Source organism: Lagenorhynchus albirostris, chromosome 15 (genome assembly GCF_949774975.1).
Source record: "Lagenorhynchus albirostris chromosome 15, mLagAlb1.1, whole genome shotgun sequence".
In the NCBI taxonomy this organism is placed as follows: Eukaryota; Metazoa; Chordata; class Mammalia; order Artiodactyla; family Delphinidae; genus Lagenorhynchus; species Lagenorhynchus albirostris.
In genome coordinates, this window is record NC_083109.1 from 10,120,001 (window position 1) to 10,143,449 (window position 23,449).

The following is a 23,449-nucleotide window of genomic DNA, read 5'->3' on the forward strand; positions in this document are numbered from 1 at the left end:
CCCATTTTCCAGGCAAAATGGTCCATGACTCCCAAAAATGTACTGGCTAGACAATATCCCTTTAGTGACTGCCTGAAAGAAATAAACATAGCAACAGAAAAGCCAGGTGTATAAAGAAAGTAAATAGTCATTCGATCATAAAATGTTTTTAATGAATGCAGTATTATAACACAATGTTTCTCAAGCCACTCACTATTTTAGAATATTCAAATAGATTGTACATACACAGATTTCCACTTCCGGCCATGATGGAATAACAGAAACTAGATTTATCCTAAGTCCTTAAATAATTAAAAACAAAACCACACTAAATATGTGAAGCCTACCTTTTCAGACGTTGGGCAAGAGGAAGATCATGACAGGTTGTCTGAGAAAAAGGAAACAAATTAGTGAAACTTTGATTGCTGGATTTCTGCCTGGAGGCACAGTCAAGAGTGCAGAACAGTTCTCCAAAGAAGGCATACAGGTGGCCAACAGGCACATAAAAAGATGCTCAAGGGCTTCCCTGGTGGCACAGTGGTTGAGAGTCCGCCTGCCGATTCAGGGGACATGGGTTCGTGCCCCGGTCCGGGAGGATCCCACATACCACGGAGCAGCTGGGCCCGTGAGCCACGGCCGCTGAGCCTGCGCGTCTGGAGCCTGTGCTCCGCAGCGGGAGAGGCCACAACAGTGAGAGGCCCGCGCTGTAGAAATTATTTCTAATATAAATAAATGATTATTTAAAAAAAAAAAAAGATGCTCCACATCACTAATGATTACAGAAATGCAAATCAAAACTACAATGAGGTATCACCTCACAATGGTCAGAATAGCCTTCATCAAAAATTCTACAAATAATAAATTCTGGAGAGGGTGTGGAGAAAAGGGAACCCTCCTACACTGTTGGTGGGAATGTAAATTGGTGCAGCCACTATGGAGTTCCAGTATGGAAGTTCCTTCAAAAACTAGAAATAGAGTTACCATATGATCCAGCAATCCTACTCCTGGGTATCTATGCAGAAAAGACAAAAACTCTAGTTTGAAAAAATACGTGCACCCCAATGTTCATAACAGCACTATTTACGATAGCCAAGACATGGAAGCAACCTAAGTGCACATAAATGGATAAAGAAGATGTGGTATATATATATACATACATACATACACAATGGAGTACTACTCAGCCATAAAAAAGAATGAAATAATGACATTTGCAGCAACATGGATGGACTTAGAGATTCTCATACTAAGTGAAGTAAGTCAGGGACGAAAAATATCACATGATATCACTTATATGTGGAATCTTACAAAAAATGATACAAATGAACTTATTTACAAAACAGAAACAGACTCATAGACATAGAAAACAAACTTACAATTATCAAAGGGGTAAGGAGTGGGGAAAGATAAATTAGGAGTTTGGGATTAACAGATACACACTACTATATATAAAATAGATAAACAACAAGGACTTACTGTATAACACAGGGAACACTATTCAATATCTTGTAATAACCTATAATGGAAAAGAATCTGAAAAAGAATATATATATATATGTAGTACTGAATCATTTTGCTGTACACCTGAAATTAACACAACATGGTAAATCAACTATACTTCAATTAAAAAAAAGAAAAAAATTTAATATTGTAAATATTAAATACACTTAAATATAAAACAACAAAAATTAAATTAAAAAATTTTTTAAAGAATTAAAGTAGAACCTACACTTGTGTCCACATGTTGCCATTTATGGTGCTCATTATCATTTTGTAAATCTGTTCACCTCCAGTATTGGTGCCGTCAGAGCAGAAAGTTCCCCTTTCCTTTCATCACCAGTAGACCTGCCATTCATAAACCATCTCAACTTCTCTCCATCTTAAAATATCTTGGGGGGCTTCACTGGTGGCGCAGTGGTTGAGAGTCCGCCTGCCGATGCAGGGGACACGGATTCATGCCCTGGTCCGGGAAGATCCCACATGCCGCGGAGCGGCTGGGCCCGTGAGCCATGGCCGCTGAGCCTGCATGTCCGGAGCCTGTGCTCCGCAACGGGAGAGGCCACAACGGTGAGAGGCCTGCGTACCGCAAAAAAAAAAAAAAAAAAAATCTTGGGCTTCCCTGGTGGTGCAGTGGTTAAGAATCCGCCTGCCAATGCTGGGGACATGGGTTCGAGCCCTGATCTGGGAAGATCCCACATGCTGCGGAACAATTAAGCCCGTGCACCACAACTACTGAGCCTGTGTTCTGGAGCCCTCAAGCCACAACTACTGAAGCCCACACTCCTAGAGCCCTGCTTCTCTTGTGCTCTGCAACAAGAGGAGCCACCACAATGAGAAGCCCATGCACCGCAGTGAAGAGTAGCCCCTGCTCGCAGCAACTAGAGAAAGCCCACGTGCAGCAACAAAGACCCAACTCAGCCATAAATAAATAAATATGTAAATAAATTTATTTTTAAAAAAGAAATAAAAGGAACTGCTAGTGGAAAAATTACTGTACGATATTAACAGTTTTTTAGATACTGCAGAAGAAAAGCTCAATGAATGAAGACATAGCAATAAAAACCATCCAAATTGAGAGACAGAAAAGACAAAAGATTGAAAAACATGAACAGAGTCACAGTGACCTATGGGACAATATCAAGTAGTCTAACATATGTGTAATTGAGGTCTCAGAATAAGAGGAGGGAAAGAGGCATGCAGAAAAAATATTGGATGAACTAAAGGCCAAATTTTTTCAAAATTTGGTGAGAACTATCAATTCACAGAACCAAGAAAGTAAATGAACGCAAAGCAGGATAAAAATAAAACCACAAGAAGATATATTATCAGCATCAAATTCCTGAAGTTTTCCTCCACCATTCTGGTGTGTGCAGTTGACTCTGTTCCTCACCATGTCTTCTCACAAGACTTTCAGGATCAAGTAATTCCTGGTCAAGAAAAAGCAGAATTATCCCATTCCTCAGTGGATTTGGTTGAAAACTGGTAATAAAATCAGGTACAACTCCAAGAGGAGACATTGGAGAAGAGCCAAGCTGGGTCTATAAGGGATCACACATGAGATGGTACACATATTTATGCTGAATCAAGGTCATTTGCATCTCACCATCTCACCCTGAAAACCACTACTATCTGGACAACTGGATGTATTTTATTGGGAAAATGATTTTTCTCTGTTTTAGTTTATCTGCACTAGTAGTTTGGCTCAGAAATAAATATGTGAGAATCTTTTGTTGGAAACAAAAACAAAACCAAAAAACAAATGCCTGAAAACCAATGACTAAGAGAAAATCTTAAGAGAAAGCAGGAAAAAAAAGTCATTGAATATACAGGAAGAAGGAGTTACATTTCTTATCAGACATTATGCAGGTCAGACACAATGGAAGTGCTGAAACTGTCAACCTAGAATTCAGTGAAGATATCTTTCAAAAATGAATGCAAAATAAAGATCATTTCAAACAAACAAAAATGAGAGAATTTGTCACCAGCAGAATGCACTGCAAGAAATGATAAAGAAAATTTCTCAAATGGAAGGAAAATGATACCTGATAGAAAATTGGATTACACAAAGGAATAAAAAAATGCCGAAAGTGATAAATATATGGATAAATATAAAATACTTTTTCCCCTCTATTTTTTTTTTTTTGCAGTACGCGGGCCTCTCACTGTTGTGGCCTCTCCTGTTGCAGAGCACAGGCTCCAGACGCTCAGGCTCAGCGGCCATGGCCCACGGGCCCAGCCGCTCTGCAGCATGTGGGATCTTCCCGGACCAGGGCACGAACCCACATCCCCTGCATCGGCAGGTGGACTCTCAACCACTGCACCACCAGGCAAGCCCTTCCCCTCTATTTTTAATGTCTTTAAAAGATCATTGAAAAAAAAAAAATCATTGAAGTACAGCATGGATAAAGGGGAAAAAAAAGAAATTTTACAAGGGAGAAACCTAACAAATACTACCTCTGATAGGCACTCAAAGTTAACATAAACTGTGTTGATAGTTCGTACCCTTGATGTGATGAGAATGGCTTTACTGCCATGGTCTTCCTCCCACAAACATATGACATCAGACAAATCCCAGTTGAGGACATGCTACAAGATACCTGCGCAGTACTCCTCAAAACTGTCAAAATGAAAAAACACGAACAGTCTGAAAAACTGACAGATAAGAGGAGCCTAAGAAGACATGACACTAAATATCATATGATATCCTGAATAGGGGTCCTCGCACAGAAGAAAGACATCAAATAAAAACTAAAGAAATCTCAATAAAGCATGCACTTTAGTTCATAATTAAGTATCAATATTAATTCATTAATTGTAATAAATGTACCATGTTAATGTAAGATGTTGATAATGGGGGATACTGTTTTTACTGTTTAAAGTAAAATTGACGGTTTAAAGCAAAAATGTCAAAGTATTTTAACATTTATAACCAAAGTAGTAATAAAATTTATGACAAATAAAGCACAAAAGACATGTGGGGGAAATGGAAATATCTTACTACAAGTATTGTATTTGATGGTGGACTGTAATGCATTAAAATACATATGATAAACCCTAGAGCAACCACTGAAAAATAAAAAGATATAGCTAATAATCCAACAGTGAAGATAAAATGGAATCCTAAAAAATAACTCAATTAACCCAAAAGAAGGCAGGAAAAAAGAAATACAGAGAAGATGAGACAATAGAAAACAAAGAGCAAGATTGTAGACTTAACTCCAATCATATCAAAAATTACTATAAGTGTAAATGACCTAAATATTCCAATTAAAAAGTCGGAGATTGTCAGCCTACATAAAAAGGCAAGACTCGGGCTTGCCTCATGATGCAGCGGTTAAGAATCTGCCTGCCATTGCAGGGGACACAGGTTCGAGCCCTGGTCTGGGAAGATCCCACATGCCACAGAACCACTAAGCCCATGCACCACAACTACTGAGCCTGCGCTCTAGAGCCCACGAGCCACAGCTACTGAGCCCATGTGCTGCAACTACTGAAGCCCACGCACCTAGAGCATGTGCTCCACAATAAGAGAAGCCACCGCAATGAGAATCCCATGCACCGCAACAAAGAGTAGCCCCCATTCACCACAACTAGAGAAAGCCTGCACGCAGCAGCGAAGACCCAACGCAGCCAAAAATAAATAAATAAAATTAAAAAAAAATACATTGTGGGGCTTCCCTGGTGGCTCAGTGGTTAAGAGTCTGCCTGCCAATGCAGGGGACACAGGTTCGAACCCTGGTCTGGGAAGATCCCACATGATGCGGAGCAACTAAACCCATGTGCTACAACTACTGAGCCTGCACTCTAGAGCCCGCGAGCCACAATTACTGAAGCCTGTGCACCTAGAGCCCGTGCTCCGTAACAAGAGAAGCCACCACAATGAGAAACCTGCGCACCACAACAAAGAGTAGTCCCCACTCACAGCAACTAAAGAAAGCCTGCGTGCAGCAATGAAGACCCAATGCAGCCAAAAATAAATAAATTTATATTAAAAAAAAAACATCATGTTAAAAACAAAAAGGCAAGACTCAACTATATGCCATCTCCAAGAAACCCATTTTAAATATAAAAATATAGAGATTAGAAGTAAAGAATTGAAAGAGATACACAATGCAAACACTAAGCAAAATAAAGCAGAGTGGCTATACTAATTTCATACAAAGTAGACTTCAGTACAAGAAGTATTACCAGGGATTAAATGGGACATTTCAAAATGGAAATGGGGTCAGTTCACCAAATGACATATGCTAAATCTGTATATCCTTAATAACACAGAACTGAAAGAATAATACAGGTACATAGTATGGAACTCAAAACAAAAAAAAATATGAATTGTTTGACACACTGACTGGGAGTTTATCTGTGAGATAAATTTCTATAAATTGAAGTGCTGGGTCAAAGTACATATTGATAAAAATCTGATGGATACTGCCTAACTGCTGTCAAGGGGAGATGGTGGGGTAAAGGAACAATTGCTGTTAGCAATAACCAAATAAGAATAAGAATAATAGCTAAGGAACTTCCCTGGTGGCACAATGGTTAAGAATCCGCCTGCCAATGCAGGGGATGCGGGTTCGAGCAGGGTTTTTGAGTACCTACCATGTGCCATACTGTTCGCATTTATTAACTTTTTGCTCTCATGAGGGAGGCAGTCTGCCTCTCTCCCATTTTATAGAAGACTTCTGGGCTAGCAGATTATAAAAGGGAGTGTGAGTGCAGGGAGGGCAGATACTGCAAGTTATGTTTATCACAAATCCTGGAAATCTTCGCTTATACACATCTTTAAGTTTTCCTGTGTGGCTGGGTAGCTAAAAATGGAGAATAGAGTAGCCAATTCATCTTCCACGACTCTCTCTGAGGATTGCTTTGCTTTGCGTTGCATTTTAGCTCTAGAGGCTGGAAACTGCCTTCCAATACAGTTTTCTTAATGGACATTGAAATGTGAGTTTCATGTAGTTTTCATGCATCATGAAATAATCTTCTTTTGTTTCTCAACCATTTAGCCACAATAAAGTGCTTCACCTCAATTGAACACCATACCCCTCCCTTTGCAAGATTTTCACCTCAGCACCACCACCCTGCCCCCACCCAGCTTAACATGCTTCCGTCTATTGTGAAAAGAAAATTCCATGAATGCAGAAGCAGAGACTCATGAATTTTCTTTTTTTTCCTCCTCAAGGTGCTTACCTAAGATGAGCTTTGTGATTGGAATGCAAAGGGGCATCAAACGGACTCCCAATCGCATTAGGGAAGATAAGCAGTTATCAGATGGTTTGACCGATTGGGTGGTTAAGTATTTTCCTGAGGAAGCCACTTTCAGTATTGCCTTCAGAGGGGCTTAACAAACTGGTTCTCGCCTCCTAAAGTTATGGTTGCTGACTTTTGCTTTTGGTATACTAATATTTTTTTCTGATCAGTTGCAGCCAACACAGGTTTTGATTTTACAAATTAAAAGGGTTGGAAAATCTCCCAATTATTTTGCCCACCAAGGCAATCTCCAAACACTGAATGTGCTCGCCACTGTAATAACGGGTCATCTGTTTTCTAACATGAGAGTATGGGACAAAATAAGTTTCTTTTAGGACTTTCTTTCAAGATGAAGTCTTCCATTTCTAAAAGTAAACTTCTAAGCTGAATTGAGAGCCACTGGCAATGCCTCCTAAAGTGAAAATTCTTGGGGACTTAAAAAAAAGTTCTCAACCGCCCCCAAAACATACTCATCATTTTTAATCAACTTTTTCTTTTCTTTCTGACTACAGACATGCTCAGCATTTGGAAAAGTCCACTCACTGGACAAGTTGTAATATTCATTATAATCATAAAAATGACAAGGATTTTAAAAGCCAGATGCCAACCCAGTGAGAGAGAGCTTAACAGGACTTTTGGGCTGAGAAGCCCAGGGAGATTTTGAGTCTGCAGTGAGTAACTTGAAGGGAAATCCTGACTCCAATTATAAAGCAAAGACAAAATCCCCTCAATCCTTTCAATACATCCAACTTCTCTGGCCAAATTGTGTTCTTTCTCCTCCCCACACCCTACCCCCTCCAGCATTTCCATAAACAATATGGCTATCGGGCCAAGCCTCTTGGTCAGCAAATAAAGGCAGAGAGCTAAGTAAATTTGCTTCCCAGCAATTATTTTTGTGAGGTCACGGAGTTAAGCATTAAAAGAATACTACTGCGGATGGGGGTATTCAGTAACTGTATGATTTGTGCTGCAAAACTGACAAAAGGAGCCAGCCACTCTCCTACTTTTATACCCACAGAAATCATTGACTATGGGGTCTTTGTTCCCTAAATTCATCTAAGAGGAATCTTTCACATGAACGCCCCTGCATTCCTGCTAATCCCCTCCTGCACTCTGCTTCCCAAAGAAAGTCCATTTGGTCATTTGGTCTGAGTCTTCACCTGCAATTTATCAGGATAATTATGACCTGAAAGGAAAAGAAAGAAAATAAAGCAAGAACAAAGAAAAAAAAAAATAAAGAAAAATCCACCAAGATCTTTAGTATCCAGAGCGGGAATGAGCAAACTTTTTCTGTAAAGGGGCAGAGAGTGAATATTTTTAGCTTTGCGACTCTTACAGTTTCTGTGGTGAGACTGCCCACCAATGTATGTGGAATAAAAACAGTCGCCGACATCACTTAAGTAAATGACGGTGGCAGCTGGGTTCCAATAAAACTTTATGGACACCGAAATTGGAATTTCTGTAATTATGTGTCATACAAGTAGTATTCTTCTGATTGTCTCTTGACCATCTAAAAATGTAAAAACCATTTTTAGCTCATGGGTGGATTTGGTCCAGGGACTGTAGTTTACAGACCCTTGATCTAGAAGAATCTGGCCTTGGAAACCCCTTTTGGGCTGAATGAGGTCGTTCATATTTGATGGGCCTTGCTCTTGTCACAGGCAGGTATGTACACTTGACAGCACAGCTGGACAATGGTTTCTGGATTTTAATATCCTATTCAAAAACGTAGCGCGGAATTCCAGGAATTTAAGCCAGGAAACTGGACTTCATGCCACATACACTGAAAAATCCTCACCAGGCTTTTTTTTTTTTTAATTTATTTTTGGCTGCATTGGGTCTTGGTTGCTTCGTGCGGGCTTTCTCTAGTTGCGGCGAGTGGGGGCTACTCTTCGTTGCGGTACGTTGGCTTCTCATCGCGGTGGCTTCTCTTGTTGCGGAGTATGGCGCGCAGGCTTCAGTAGTTGTGCCTCACGGGCTCTAGAGCGCAGGCTCAGTAAGTTGTGGCGCACGGGCTTAGTTGCTCTGCAGCATGTGGGATCTTCCTGGACCAGGGCTCGAACCTGCGTCCCCGGCACTGGCAGGCGGATTCTTAACCACTGCGCCACGAGGGAAGCCCCTCACCAGGCCTTTAAATTACAAATTAACCCATCCAAATCCTAGGAAACTTAGCATTCTGGTCAAACAGAGAACTGTCACCCAAGTGCCTTCCTGTAAACCATGTTTCTCAACCTCAGCGCTATTGATATTTGGGGCCAGATAATGCTCTGCTGTGGGGTCCATTCTGTACACTGTAGGATGTTGGCAGCATCCCTGGCCTCTACCCACGCTAGATGCTAGTTGCATCTCCCAAGTTGTGACAACCAAAATTGTCTCCAGCTGTTGCCAAATAACCCCCCGCGGGGGACAAAATCCTCCCCAGTGGAGAATCACTGATCTAAATCAATTCTGTCAGTAGGACTTTCTGTGATGATGGAATCGTTCTGTATCTGGACTGACTACTAACTATGAGACACTTGTGGGTACTGAGAACATGAAATTTGCTAGTGCACCGGAGGAGCTGCGTTTTTAAATTTATTTAACTTTAATTATTTTAAAGTTAAATTTAAGTAGCTACGTGTGGCCAGGAGCTACTGTATTGGATGTGCTGCTCTAACTCGTGACCACCGCCCACCTGCCCAACCCCAAAGTAGGACAGGAGAGGATGCACGGCTTTGAGTTAGGAGCAGGGACTAGAGTCAGACACTGATTCTGACGTTCGTTCATTTATTCCATGAACACGATTTATTGAGCACCTAAAATGTCTGGCACTGTGCTAAGGATACAAGATGAACGAGAGGAATGCAGTCCCTGTCCCTATGGGGCTTTCAGTCTAGTGATGAGAAGAGAGAAAAATATAAATTTAAGTAAAGTAATTGAAAGTCATGATAGGGGCTCTCTGCAATAGAAAAAGCAGGTTGGGGGAAGTTCTCTGTTTTATTTTATTTTATTTTATTTTTTTTGCGGTACGCGGGCCTCTCACTGTTGTGGCGTCTCCCGTTGCGGAACACAGGCTCCGGATGCGCAGGCTCAGCGGCCATGGCTCACGGGCCCAGCCGCTCCGCGGCATGTGGGATCTTCCCGGACCGGGGCACGAACCTGTGTCCCCTGCATCGGCAGGCGGACTCTCAACCACTGAGCCATGAGAGAAGCCCAGGGAGGTTCTCTTTTAGATCACATGTCCTAGAGATGGCTCTCCAAGAGATATTTAAATTAAAATTGCAGTGTGAATTGTTTGACACAATACACAATGGAATAGAACAAAAGCCTAATGAATGCTAGCTGCTCTTCTTAAAAGCCAGCATTCCTTTTATGACATTTCTTCCTTGCCAGGAACTCTTCTAATCCTCACAACAGTGTTACATCTATTATCCCCATTTTACAGATGAGGAAAACGGAGTCATGTTAACTTGTTCAACAGTGCACATCTAGGATGTGATAGAGTTAGGGTTAGAACCCAAGCAGCCAAAAAGGGTATCTGTGCCTGCTATTAGATGAACTTTAGCAACTCATGTGAATTTTCCAGAGCACCCTGGGACCAAAATATACTGGTGTCAGTTTTTAAAGAGCCAGGCCTTACAAACTAGAGGTAGGGAAATAATAATAAGATGTGCTTTCCTGTCCTGGGGAAGAAGGACTTCTGCGTTCCTCATCTGTTGATTAGAATCTCCCAGCCACTGAGAACTCTATGTAATAAATTGTAACTCGTCTTGAGTGTGTGAAATCTCTTGTTTCTGGGTGCTAGGAAAAACACTGACTTTGCTGCATAATTTCTGGTGAAATATGAGGCACTGAGTCAGCTAGGAGACTCTCAGCTGAACATAAGTGAGAAATTTCACCTCTCCAGTAGTAGCCCTGAAACCTTGACCATCAGAATGAGGAGGCTCCCTCTTCTGACTGCATTCACACCAAGGTAGTCCTCAAAAGAGAGTCAATTCTCATCATTCCAGAAGTACATATTTTAGCCTACCGACTAAAATGTATTTGTAACCCCCAAATCAACACTCCCAGTTCTTTCTCGGTCTTTGGCGGACATGTGCAGAGCTGTCCAGACACATGCTCTGCCTTCTCGGTTCAGCTCTCATACCGTAAACGGTGTCCTTTTTTCCATCCATTTAGTGCCATATTTCTCACACCCTTGTGCTTTTTGTTGATTTCATTGTTCAAAATGGTCCCTAAGCGCAGGGCTGAAGTGCTGGCTACCTACCATTCCTAAGCTCAGGAGGCTGTGATGTGCCTTAGGGGGAAAACACACATGTTAGATAAGCTTCCCCCCAAAACCAGTACTGATCAGCAGTCACTCCCCTTCGTCCCCTCCCTCCAGCCCCTGGCAACTGCTGATCTAATTGTGTCTCTGTGGATTTGCCCATTCTGGACATTTCATGTCAATGGAATCATACAGAACGTAGTCCTTTGTGTCTGGCTCCTTTCACCTAGCGTAACATTTTCAAGGTCCATCCATGTTGTAACACAAATCAGTACTTCATTCCTTTTTCTTTGTTTTTATCACTTTCTCCTTCTTTGTTTTTGTTTGTTTTGGCGTTTTAAAAATTTACCCTCTTAACAATTTTCAAGTGGACGTTATAGTATTGTTAACTATAGGCACATCCTTGTACAGCAGATGTCGAAACCCTTTTCGTTTTATATTTATTTTTTATTTATTTTGGCTGCGCCGGGTCTTAGTTGCAGCACGCGGGATCTTTAGTTGCGGCATGCGAACTCTTAGTTGCACAGCATGCATGCGGGATCTTGTTCCCTGATGAGGGATCGTGCCTGGGCCCCCCGCGTTGGAAGTGCGGAATCTTACCCACTGGACGACCAGGGAAGTCCGAAAACGTTTTCATTTTGTTCGGCTGAAATTCTACACCTATTGAATAGCAACTCCCTGTTTTCCCTTCCTCCTAGCGCCTGGCAACCCTAAACCTGGCAACCACCCTTCTGCCTTTGATTTCTATGGGTTTGATTACTTTAGATACTTTATATAAATGGGATTATGTAGTCATTGTCTTTTGTCATTGGTTTATTTCACTTAGCATAATGTCCTCTAGGTTCCTCCATGTTGTGGCATATGACAAGATTTCCCTCTTTTTTAAGGCTGAATAATATTCCTCTGTATGTATATACCACATTTTATTTATCCATTCATCCATTGGTGGACATTTAGATTGCTTCCACATATTGGCTACTGTGAATAATGTGGCAATGAACGTGAGTGTACAAGTGTCTCTTCAAGACCCTGTTTTCGGGCTTCCCTGGTGGTGCAGTGCTTGAGAGTGTGCCTGCCAATGGAGGGGACACGGGTTCGAGCCCTGGTCTGGGAGGATCCCACATGCCGCAGAGCAACTAGGCCCGTGAGCCACAACTGCTGAGCCTGCACGTCTGGAGCCTGTGCTCTGCAACGAGAGGCCGCGACAGTGAGAGGCCCGCGCACCGCGATGAAGAGTGGCCCCTGCTCGCCGCAACTAGAGGAAGCCCTTGCACAGAAACAAAGACCCAACACAGCCAAAAATAAATAAATAAATAAATAAATTAAAAAAAAAAAAAAAGATCCTGTTTTCAATTCTTTAGGATATATACCCAGAAGTGAGAGAGCTGGATCATATGGTAGTTCTATTTTTAATTTTTTGAGGAACCTCCATACTTTTTCCATAGTAGCTGCCCCGTTTTATAATCACACCAACAGTGTGTGAGAGTTTCAATTTCTCTACATTCTTGCCAACACTTGTTATTTTCTGGGTTTTTTTTGATAGTAGCCATCCTAATGAGTGTGAAGTATATCTCCTTGTGGTTTTGATTTGCATTTTCCTGATGATTAGTGATGTTGAGCATCTTTTCATATGCTTCTTGACCATTTATATATCTTTGGAGAAATGTCTATGCAAGTCCTTTGCCCATTTTCTAATCGCGTTGTTGTCGTTGTTATTGAGTTGTAGGAGTTCTTTATATATTCTGGATATTAACCCTTTATCCAGTATATGTTTTGAAAATATTTCATTGTTTGCCTTTTCACTCTGTTGATGGTTGCCTTTCCTGTGCAGAAGTTTTTAAGTTTGATGTAGTCCCATTGTCTATGTTTTGCTTTTGTTATCTGTGCCTTTGGTGTCATATGCAATAAATCATTGCCCATTCCAATGTCATGAAACTTTTCCCCTATATTTTCTTCTGGGAGTTTTATAGTTTCAGGTCTCATGTTCAAGTTTTTATTCTGTTTTGAGTTAACTTTTGTATATGGTGTAAGACATATACAAGAATATACATCATTCTTTTGCATGTGGATATCCAGTTTTCCCAGCATCATTTGTTGAAAAGGCTATCCTTTCCCCATTGTGTTATCTTGGCACCCTTTTTTTTTTTTTTGCGGTACGCGGGCCTCTCACTGTTGTGGCCTCTCCCGTTGCGGAGCACACGCTCCGGACGCGCAGGCTCAGCGGCCATGGCTCACGGGCCCAGCCGCTCCGCGGCATGTGGGATCTTCCCGGACTGGGGCACGAACCCGCGTACCCTGCATCAGCAGGCGGACTCTCAACCACTGCGCCACCAGGGAAGCCCTTGGCACCCTTTTTGAAGATCATTTGACCATATAATCGGTTTATTTCTGGACTCTATTCTGTTCCATTTTTCATTCCTTTTTATGACTCCCTTGTATGAATGTACCACATTTTATTTATCTATCAGTAAGTAGATGATTGGATTGTTTCCACTTTTTGGCTATTAGGAATAATGCTGCTATAAATATTGATGTACAAGTTTTTGCATAGGCATATGTTTTCAATTCTCCTGACAATATACCTAAAAGTAAAATTTCTTGGTCAATGGAAATTCTATGTTTACCATTTTGAGGAATTGCCAAACGGTTTTCCAAAGTGACTGTACCATTTATATTTCCATCAACAATGCATGAGCATTCCAATTTCTCTATATCCTTGTCAACACTTGTTACTGTCCATTTTTTAAATTATAGCTACCCTAGAGGGTGAGAAATGGTATTTCATTATAATGTTGGTTTGTACTTCCCTGATGACTAATGATGTTGAGTGTCTTTTTATGTGCTTACTGGCCATTTATGTATCTTCTTTGGGGAAATGTCTATTCAAATTTTTTGCCCATTTTTTTATTGAGTTATTTGTCTTAAAAATAATTTTTTTTTTTTTTTTTTTTGCGGTACGTGGGCCTCTCACTGTTGTGGCCTCTCCTGTTGCGGAGCACAGGCTCCAGACGCGCAGGCTCAGCGGCCATGGCTCACGGGCCCAGCTGCTCCACAGCACGTGGGATCTTCCCAGACCGGGGCACGAACCCGTGTCCCCTGCATCGACAGGCGGACTCTCAACCACTGCGCCACTAGGGAAGCCCCAATAAAATTTTTAAGTTGCAAGAGTTCTTTATATATTCCAGATACTCATCCCTTATCAGATATATGATTTGCAAATATTTTATGGCAAAGAGTTAATCAGGCAATGAAATGATCAGATTAGTGTTTTACAAAGATGACTTGTAGGGCTTCCCTGGTGGCGCAGTGGTTAAGAATACGCCTGCCAATGCAGGGGACACGGGTTCGAGCCCTGGTCCGGGAAGATCCCACATGCCGCGGAGCAACTAAGCCCATGCGCCACAACTACTGAGCCTGCTCTCTAGAGCCCATGAGCCACAACTACTGAGTCTGTGTGCTACAACTATTAAAGCCGGCGTGCCTAGAGCCCGTGCTCCACAAAAAGAGAAGCCACTGCAATGAGAAGACCGTGCACCACAACAAAGAGTAGCCCCCGCTCGCTGCAGCTAGAGAAAGCCCACACACAGCAATGAAGACCCAACACAGCCAAAAATAAATAAATAAAATTTGAAAAAAAGAAAAAAGATGACTTGTACAAGTTCATTCATCCTTAGCTGTTTACCAAGGGATAGAGTTTATAATGGTACCCCATGGATTTCTCTTTATGTTCAACTCATCAACTAGGAATAGTATGATTTTTACAAATATTAGTTGTGGCTAGAATAATGATACATTTATATGTATATAAGTCACCATTAGACACTGTCTTAAGCATTTTACGTGTTTTAAACTCATTTAGTCCTTCTCATCCATCCCATTTTATAGATGCAGAAATTAAGGTGTAGAGAATTTATGAACCTTGTCCAGGATCACACAGCTAGTGAATGATGGAGGTCAGATTAGAAGCCAGGTTTCTGGATCCCAAGTCTGAGTATTTAATCACAACACTGCAGTGAGACTCGGGGGCAGCTGGGGATCTTTCTTCTCATCTGAAATCTCATTCCTAGTTTGTAACCTAAGGTAGGCTCTCAGCCTCATCATTCTAAAATTGGGTTATTTAATTAGGTAATTCCCAGTGCCTTTTTCTTCTCGAAAGTCTGTGATGCCTTGGCCACATCTCTCTGAACCAGGCGTTTAGAGATGGCTTTACAGCTCTCAATCAATCTCATTTACATCATCCCAGAGAGGCAGTTGAGTGATTTGGGGCAGTTTCTGCAGTCACATGTTCTCGGGTTCAAATCCCAGCTCTGCCACTTGGAGGCTCTGTGACCGTGGGCAAGTCGGTTAACCCTTCTGAGGCCCAGGATCCTTACCTGTGACTTGAGTGTACTAACAGCTGTGCCCCTTTTTAGGTTATTTAGGAAATTAAGTGACGTAATGCATTCACAGCACCTTGCTCATAGTTTACACCCAATGACATAATTGTAAATGAAAATAAATAATAGAAATTTAACAACCAGCGACATAGTTATAACTGGTTTCATTTTACTAATAAAAACATTTGGGGTCAGTGACAGTGAGTGACGGGACAGTCCCAAGACCACGCTGTTGCTAAGTGTCACTTCAAGACTTTCACTCTAGCCTTCCAACACCAAATCTTGTGGGGGTTTTCCCCCATAAATCTCCCCAGAGGACCTAGGAAACAAACACAGAGTTCACCTACGAATTATTTATTCAGTCAGACTCTGGAAACACCATGAAATCTTGCATGACAAAATAAGTCACATACTTTTTCTTTATATTTCACTCAAGGGAACTATAAACATATGTTTTCAAGTTAAATATAAATGGTATTTCGTTGAAAGGAACTATGAAAATCAAATCGGGATTGTGTGAAATACTGATATTACAATTTAATAGCAATGAAAAATATCAATCTAAGATTCAATTATGAGATTTTTTTTTTTTTTTTTTGCGGTACACGGGCCTCTCACTGTTGTGGCCTCTCCCGTTGAGGAGCACAGGCTCCAGACGTGCAGGCTCAGTGGCCATGGCTCACAGGCCTAGCCGCTCCGCAGCATGTGGGATCTTCCCGGACCGGGGCACGAACCCGTGTTCCCTGCATCGGCAGGCGGACTCCCAACCACTGCGCCACCAGGGACGCCCTATGAGATTTTTAAATTGAGATGATAACATATAACATTGTGTAAGTTTAAGGTGTACAACAACATGCTGATTTGATACATTTATATACTGCAATATGACTACCATCAAAGCCTTAGCTAATACCTCTGTCACATCACATATTTATCTTTTTTACGTGTGATGAGAACATTTAAGATCTAGTCTCTTAGCACTTTTGAAGTATATAATACAGAGTTATTGACCAATTATAAGGTTTAACTGAGTAAAGTTAGGAAGGGTCAATATATATGGTGATATATAGGATTTTCTTGAAAGAAAAAAAAGTCCAAAAGAAGGATATGAAGGATTAAATTATTTCCTTTTTCCTCAAATTATAAACTCCAAGATTAAACCTGAGGTATCTCTTCCCATTCCAGAGGCTGATTTGTTTTTTTGTGTTTTTTTTTAAACTAATTTATTTATTTTTGGCTGTGTTGGGTCTTCGTTGCTGCACGTGGGCTTTCTCTAGTTGCGGTGAGCGGGGATACTCTTGGTTGCAGTGCGCGGGCTTCTCATTGCAGTGGCTTCTCTTGTTGTGGAGCACGGGCTCTAGGCGTGTGGGCTTCAGTAGTTGTGGCTCACGGGCTTCAGTAGTTGTGGCTCTCGGGCTCTAGAGCACAGGCTCAGTGGTTGTGGCACACGGGCTTAGTTGCTCCGCCACATGTGGGATCTTTCTGGACCAGGGCTAGAACCCGTGTCCCCTGCATTGGCAGGCGGATTCTTAACCACTGCGCCACCAGAGAAGTCCCCTGATTTGTTTTTCATCACTAATAGGTAACATACCTTTCTGCGGCAGGAGAAAAAAAAAACCAAACCCTCAGCCTTAAATGAAGCTTTCAGGAAGATTGTTGACTGATTAGGAAAATATCACTGTATTTATTTGCCAAGGAATCCTTCTCCTTGTTGAGAAGCAAAAGTCATTGCTTTTATTTTCTTTCTAGCAGCATCACTGTTCGGTTCCTCACCAGTGAGGAGAGAAACGTGAACAGTCAATCCCTAGGGTCCTTTGGTCCAAACTCAATGTAAAATTGAATTCATGCCGGGTGGACCCGGCTGAGTTTCTCTGAAGTGAGCAGCTTGGCAAGGAGAATCCTCACAGGCATTTAATAAGGTTTAATTCAGCTTGTAGCTGGAGCAGCTTGGGCGTGTAAATTGCCGGAAGCACCCCAGAACCGAGGATGCGCCCTCGGAAGCTTTGTCAGGAAGGGGTGGTATCAGGATCATAAATTGCCCTGTGGCTTTTCAGGATTTTATGAGCTCCCAGGCCTCTGGCACAATAGGCCGCAGGATGACTCTTAACACCTCATTAAGGTTGTGTTTTACCAAATGCTAATAATAAAAAGGAGCGCTAAAAGCCTGGCTCATTTTTATTCCGAATCCTCTCCTCTGGAATATAAAAAGATGCCATAAAATGGAAATACAATGGAGCGCCCACATCTTGGGTAGACTCATTAAAATGCTGGTGTTGACAGAAATCTGAGGAAGTCAAGCCTGGGCCTCTGGGTGGGAAACTGTCTTGCCCTCCTGGTCAAGGGGCCTCCAGTCTCTGGAGAAATGAAAGGCCGGAGAGGCCTGTAATCCCTATATGGCTTCATCTCCAACTGCGAAATATCATTTCAGACTTTTTCTTTCTGGTCACAGGACAGCTTTGCCAATGGGGCCTTTTCTTCAGCTGTCTCCAAAGTTCTTTTATTTGTTGTATATTCTATGGTACGTATTAGGGCCAAAACTAATTAAAAAAAAAAAGATCAGTGCTACAAAGAGGGGTGTATTCATAAATCCCAGGACAATGAGAAACGTTACTGCATCTGAGCCCCAGAATTTGTTCTTATTTCTGGAGACTCTGGCGTGACACAGTGCAGTAGAATTGGAGACACACTACATCACTGTCCAGCTGTGTGACCCTGGCACGGGACCTCTTCTCCCTGTGCCCTGTGTCCTGCTCTGTAATCTAAGACCGGGAGTCGCAATGCCTACCTCTGAGATAGGTTCTGAGGATTGAACAAGGTGATGCTGGTAATATGCTTGGTATGAAGCCTGGCAGACAGAAAACCCTCGATGCACGGTACTTCGTATTCATTCATTCATGCCTGCAACATGTATTTCCTGGGCACCTATTTCGTGCCTAGCACTGTTCCAGCATCAGATGAACACAAAATCTGTACCCTCCTAAACTGACCTTTGAGTAATTGTGCTTCGAGGTACAGGAAGCCGAGGGCAGGAGGGATCTAATAGCTACTGTGCCCCTTGCAAGGCGTGAGATTCTAGGTGAATCCCTCAAGCTCTGGGGTGACAGGATCCATCAGAAACCGTGGGCCTTTTCTTGGTTTAGCCCAGCGTTTCGCAACCTCAGCACTATTGCCATGCACAATAGTTGGGGAAGAAGGGGGCCGTCCTGTGCGTTGTAGGACATTTAGCAGCGTCCCTGGCTTCTACCCACTAGATGCCAGTAGCACCTCCCCCCCAAGTTTCGACAACCACAGTTGTCTCCAGACAGTGCCACGTGTCCCCTCGGGACAAAATCGATTCAGTTTCCTCATCTCTGAGCTGGAATAACAATCTTATCTATTTCACAGATAGTGAGATGTGGGAAGGGAATGAAATAAAGCCCTGCCTGGCCCACGTAAGCCTCAATAAAGGGATGCTTTCATCTCTCACCTCTGGAGAGGACTTTGGCGTAGCCAGACTTTCCCATTGGTCACAGGTGCTCTGAACTCCGAGATATGCTGAATTTGGTGGGGAAATCTCACCTTGTCCTGTCTCGAGAGCACCCAGGCGGTGAGGCGAGCAGGAAGGGGTCTGCGCAGCCACGGCCAGGGTACATCTGTGAGTGATTTATTGACCACCTTTCCAACTTGGCCTTTGCCAGTGAAAAGGTCCAGACAGTTACAGAAAATTAGACTTGACTTTTGAACATGCAAACGCAGTTCAGGTGCAAGTCTGACCCTCTGGGGCCTTCTCCTGCCCTCCTGGTTAACGAGGAAAGCATGCTTGCTTCCAAGTCCTTTTTGGTGGGAAGCTTCTGGAAACCCCAGAGATCCCCATTTGTGCAGGAGGCCAATTAAGAAACAAGAGGAAAGAGAAATAGAGCAATTCAGAGCATGGGCTATGGAGACATGGATACTGTTTCAGTGTGACCTTGGGCAAGTCATTTCCACTTTCTGAGCCTCAGTTTCTTCATCTGTCAGATGGGAATCATAATAATAACACCACCCCCATTTGGTTGTGAGGATTAAAGGAGAAAAAGCAAGTAAAGAGCTATCTTTGCCTAACCCACAGTAGAACCCAATAAATGATAGCTAAATATGAAAAAAAAAAAAATTCCGTTGGCATGCTGAGTCCCAGGCATTGCTTGTCCTCAAGACACAGAGGAAGTAGGTTGACCAAGCCACCCAGGTTTTGCCTGTGACTTTCCCAGGTTTAATCCCAGGAAATTCTTCAGTACCTGGCAAACTAGGGACAGTTGGCCACCCTAAGGAATGACTTCGAAAGTGATTTTCTGGTTCAGTGTCCTGGGTAGAGAGCCCAGTAGGGTAACACTGTGACTAGCTGGTGGTTTGGGAAAAGCTGTGAGCCCCTCACCACATGGGCGGCTCCAGGAGAGAAGATGCTTTGTTAGTTTCGAGGGGAGGTTTACAAGCACTCTTCTTGAAGGTTTAATGGTCCCAGGTGATTTATCTTATCTGGAGAGTCATTGCTATAAGGAGAAACCTGCTTCTCGGAGCTTCTGCTTTCCTTTACCATCAAACCTTTCATCTTCTTTGAGAGTCGTCTCCATCCTCCATAAATAACCTTATTACGGCCACACAAAGGCAGGGCCCTGCCGCCTGCAAGACTGGACTTCTCAAATCGTGGTTTCATAAACCAGTTTGACCAGAACATGGGAATACTTCATAGGATCTACTGGGATCTTTTAAATGCATGGAGAGATGCAGAGGCACTAGGGTGGCAGGTCAGTGCCGTAATGAGCCCAGAATCGCACACCACCTGCTCTCAAAAGTGGGGACTTAAGGAGAAGTTATCCACTGAACTACCTTCCCCTGGATGTCTCTGAGTACTTAAAACAAAGAATGCCTTCCCACGGTAAAAATCCTACCAAATGAGGTAAACAGCAAGAATGTTTGTATATCGTTGTGCTTTAAACCAGCACCGTCCAATAGAACTTTCCACATGGACGGAAATGTTCTGTAATCTACCTCATCCCATGTGGTGGCCACTAACCAAAGTGACCCTTGGGCCCTTGAAATGGTGCTCGTGTGACTGAGGAACTGAATTTTTAATGTTATTTCATTTTAATTAATTTAATTTTAAAGAACCACACGTAGCTGGTGGCTACCATATTGGGCAGTAAGGTTTTAAAATAATAAACAGAGATTTACAATAAAAAATATCACTGTGAAGCCTGTGCTTATAATTTCCTTTTCAGATCCCAAAAGTATGGAGGGAATTTAACAACTATATCAGAACAGGGGTCCTATGCTTTTGTAATGTTATGTGTGCCGGTCATATCAGAGTTACACATCAACTCAAAGTTAGGTATGAACCAGGTCACTGGAGCTTTGCTTTGCTTTTCATACCTGTGATGGTCAGCAGAAAATTTGGACGCTTAGAATGAATTAAACCTCAGAAAAATTTTTGCTAAAACATTATTAAAATATTAAATTACAGAATGAATGCGTCTTGTATTAAAGATTGAAGAAAATATTCAAACAATTAAAAAGGTATATAAAATGAAAAGTGAACAGCAATATATACCACCTGTAAATTATTTCAGGCTTTTTTTCTCCATACATTTTAAAAAGTATGTGTATTTATGGAAAATCATATATATATATATATCACATATATATTTTATATATATAAATATATATTTTATATATATCACTTATATATATATATTTTTTGTTTTTACAAAACTGGGATCAATTATGTGTATTGATCTACACCTTGCTTAGTTTAATTTTAATAAGAAGTAGCTTAAAACTTTTCTGTTACAAAAATGTCAAAACCACATAGAACAAACAGTCCACATCACAGCTCTCCTTTTTTACTCCCTTCTTAGAATCAGTATCGTTGTGGTGTGTAGTCGTCCAGATTCTCCTGTGCGTTTGTACCCATATAAAAATTCGTAGCTTTTTGTGTATTAAAAAATGCATAAATTGGATCAAACTGTATATATTGTACCCTAACTTTTCTTTCTCACTTGAAAAAACTGCCAATGTTAGTAATACTTGGAGTATCCCCCATTCTCTTAAACTGCTTCACAGATTTTTTTGAATGTGAATGAAACAGTTTGTTTGGCTATATCTATCCATAATGGAGAGTTAGCTGGGTTCTAGTTTATCATTATTAATACCATGCTGCAACACGCACTTCGTAAACACCATGCTGCCTACATGTGGGAATATTCCTTGTGGATATTACCCAGGAGCAGGGTTGCTGCGGGGAATGTGATCCACATTTAAATTACCTTCTCTACTGGATTGAATACTGTGCTCCTAAAATTCTTTTCCTTCCCAGAACCTCAGAAGGTGACCTTGTTTGGACATAGGGTCATGGCAGATGTAATTAGTTAAGATGAGGTCATACTAAAGTAGGGTGGGCCCTTAACCCAGTGACCGGTGTCCTTGTAAGAAGAAGAAAAAGAGACAGGGACAGAGACCCAAGAAGACACCATGTGAAGACAGAGGCAGAGATCAGAATGACGCAGCTTGCAAGCCTAGGAACAGAAGAGTGAGAGGATAATCTCTTGTCTTAAACCACTTACTTTGTGGTTATTCGTTGTGGCAGCCCTAGGAAACTAATATACCCTTAAAATATTGACACTCCCACTAACTAGCATATACGGGTTCCCGATAGCCCTTAAGTCCATACCCTCACCAACACTGAGTGTTACCCCTCTTTTCTTTTAAGTAAATGTTTTATTTTGAAATAATTTAAATTTACAGAAAAATCGCAAATATAGTACAGAGTTCCCTTATGTCCTTCATCCAGCTTCCCCCAAAGTTAACATATTACCGTGTTATTGTGCATCTGTCAAAACTCAGAAATTAGCACTGGTAAAATACCACTAACTAAACTGCAGACTGCATTTGGATGTCACCAGTTTTTCTGTTCCAAGAGCCAACCCAGCAAACCACATTGCATATAGACTCTATTTTTTTTTAATATAGGTTTTCATTTACCACGTGGAGGAAAGCAATTTGAGAAGAGTCCTTCTTATCTTTTAACAAAAGTTTTAATAATCGTACATTTGGAGCTATTTCACATATTCAGAGAAATGCAAACAAATAATGGAACAGATAGACCTGTTTTTACACCATCCAGATTTAATAAACATTAATACCTACAAGTCCATGATTCTTTATCTACACTCACAGAATATAAAAAGCCCTGAAAACCGGTACCTGTAGCTGATGGGAGGCTATGTATAATCCTAATATTTCACCTAATTTGAAATACAGACATTTTATTGCAAATATAGCAATGTGTCTGATTACAGGGGATGCCCCAGGTTCCACGGGGAATATTGTGGATCTCTATCAGATTAGTTTCAAAAATCTTTTTATACAATTTTAAAAGGAAAAATATCATAACAGATAGCGCTAACCTTCTACCCACCTTTCATGAGCTCATTTCCCTCTATCCCTCCCCCAGGGAAAACCCCCAACCTGAAGTTGGAGTTTCTCTTTCCTGGATGTTTTAATGATTTTTACTTACATATACTTATGAAAAGAAAAGATATCATTTTGTATTCTTCACTACAAAAATAAGGCACACTTCATGAAGTTTCAGTTTTATCATTCATACTTTGATTAAAATGTCAGAAATCAATAGCAAAAGGATGACTACGGAAACCCCACACATTTGGAACATTTAAAACACATTCTGAAAAAGTCATGGCTAAAGGAGAAATCCTTATTGAATTTGGGAATTATTATAACTCAACAATAATCAAAATGCTACACAAGGGCTTCCCTGGTGCCGCAGTGGTTGAGAGTCCACCTGCCGATGCAGGGGACACAGGTTCGTGCCCTGGTCCGGGAAGATCCCACATGCCACGGAGCGGCTGGGCCCATGAGCCATGGCCGCTGAGCCTGCGCGTCCGGAGCCTGTGCTCTGCAACGGGAGAGGCCACAACAGCGAGAGGCCCGCGTACCGCAAAAAAAAAAAAAAAAAAAAATGCTATACAAATCTTAGGGGTTGCGACTAAAGCAGTGCCTAGAAGACTGTGAGGGAATTAAATGCTTAAGAACATAAGTCAGAAAAATAGCAGAATCTTCTCAAAAAAAC

The 23,449-nt window shown here is 41.7% G+C and overlaps 1 pseudogene; it reads left to right on the forward strand.

The window, feature by feature from the left end:
* The first annotated feature begins 2,870 nt into the window (after positions 1 to 2,870).
* Positions 2,871 to 3,023, forward strand: LOC132505960 (large ribosomal subunit protein eL39-like; annotated as a pseudogene).
* The last annotated feature ends 20,426 nt before the right edge of the window (positions 3,024 to 23,449 follow it).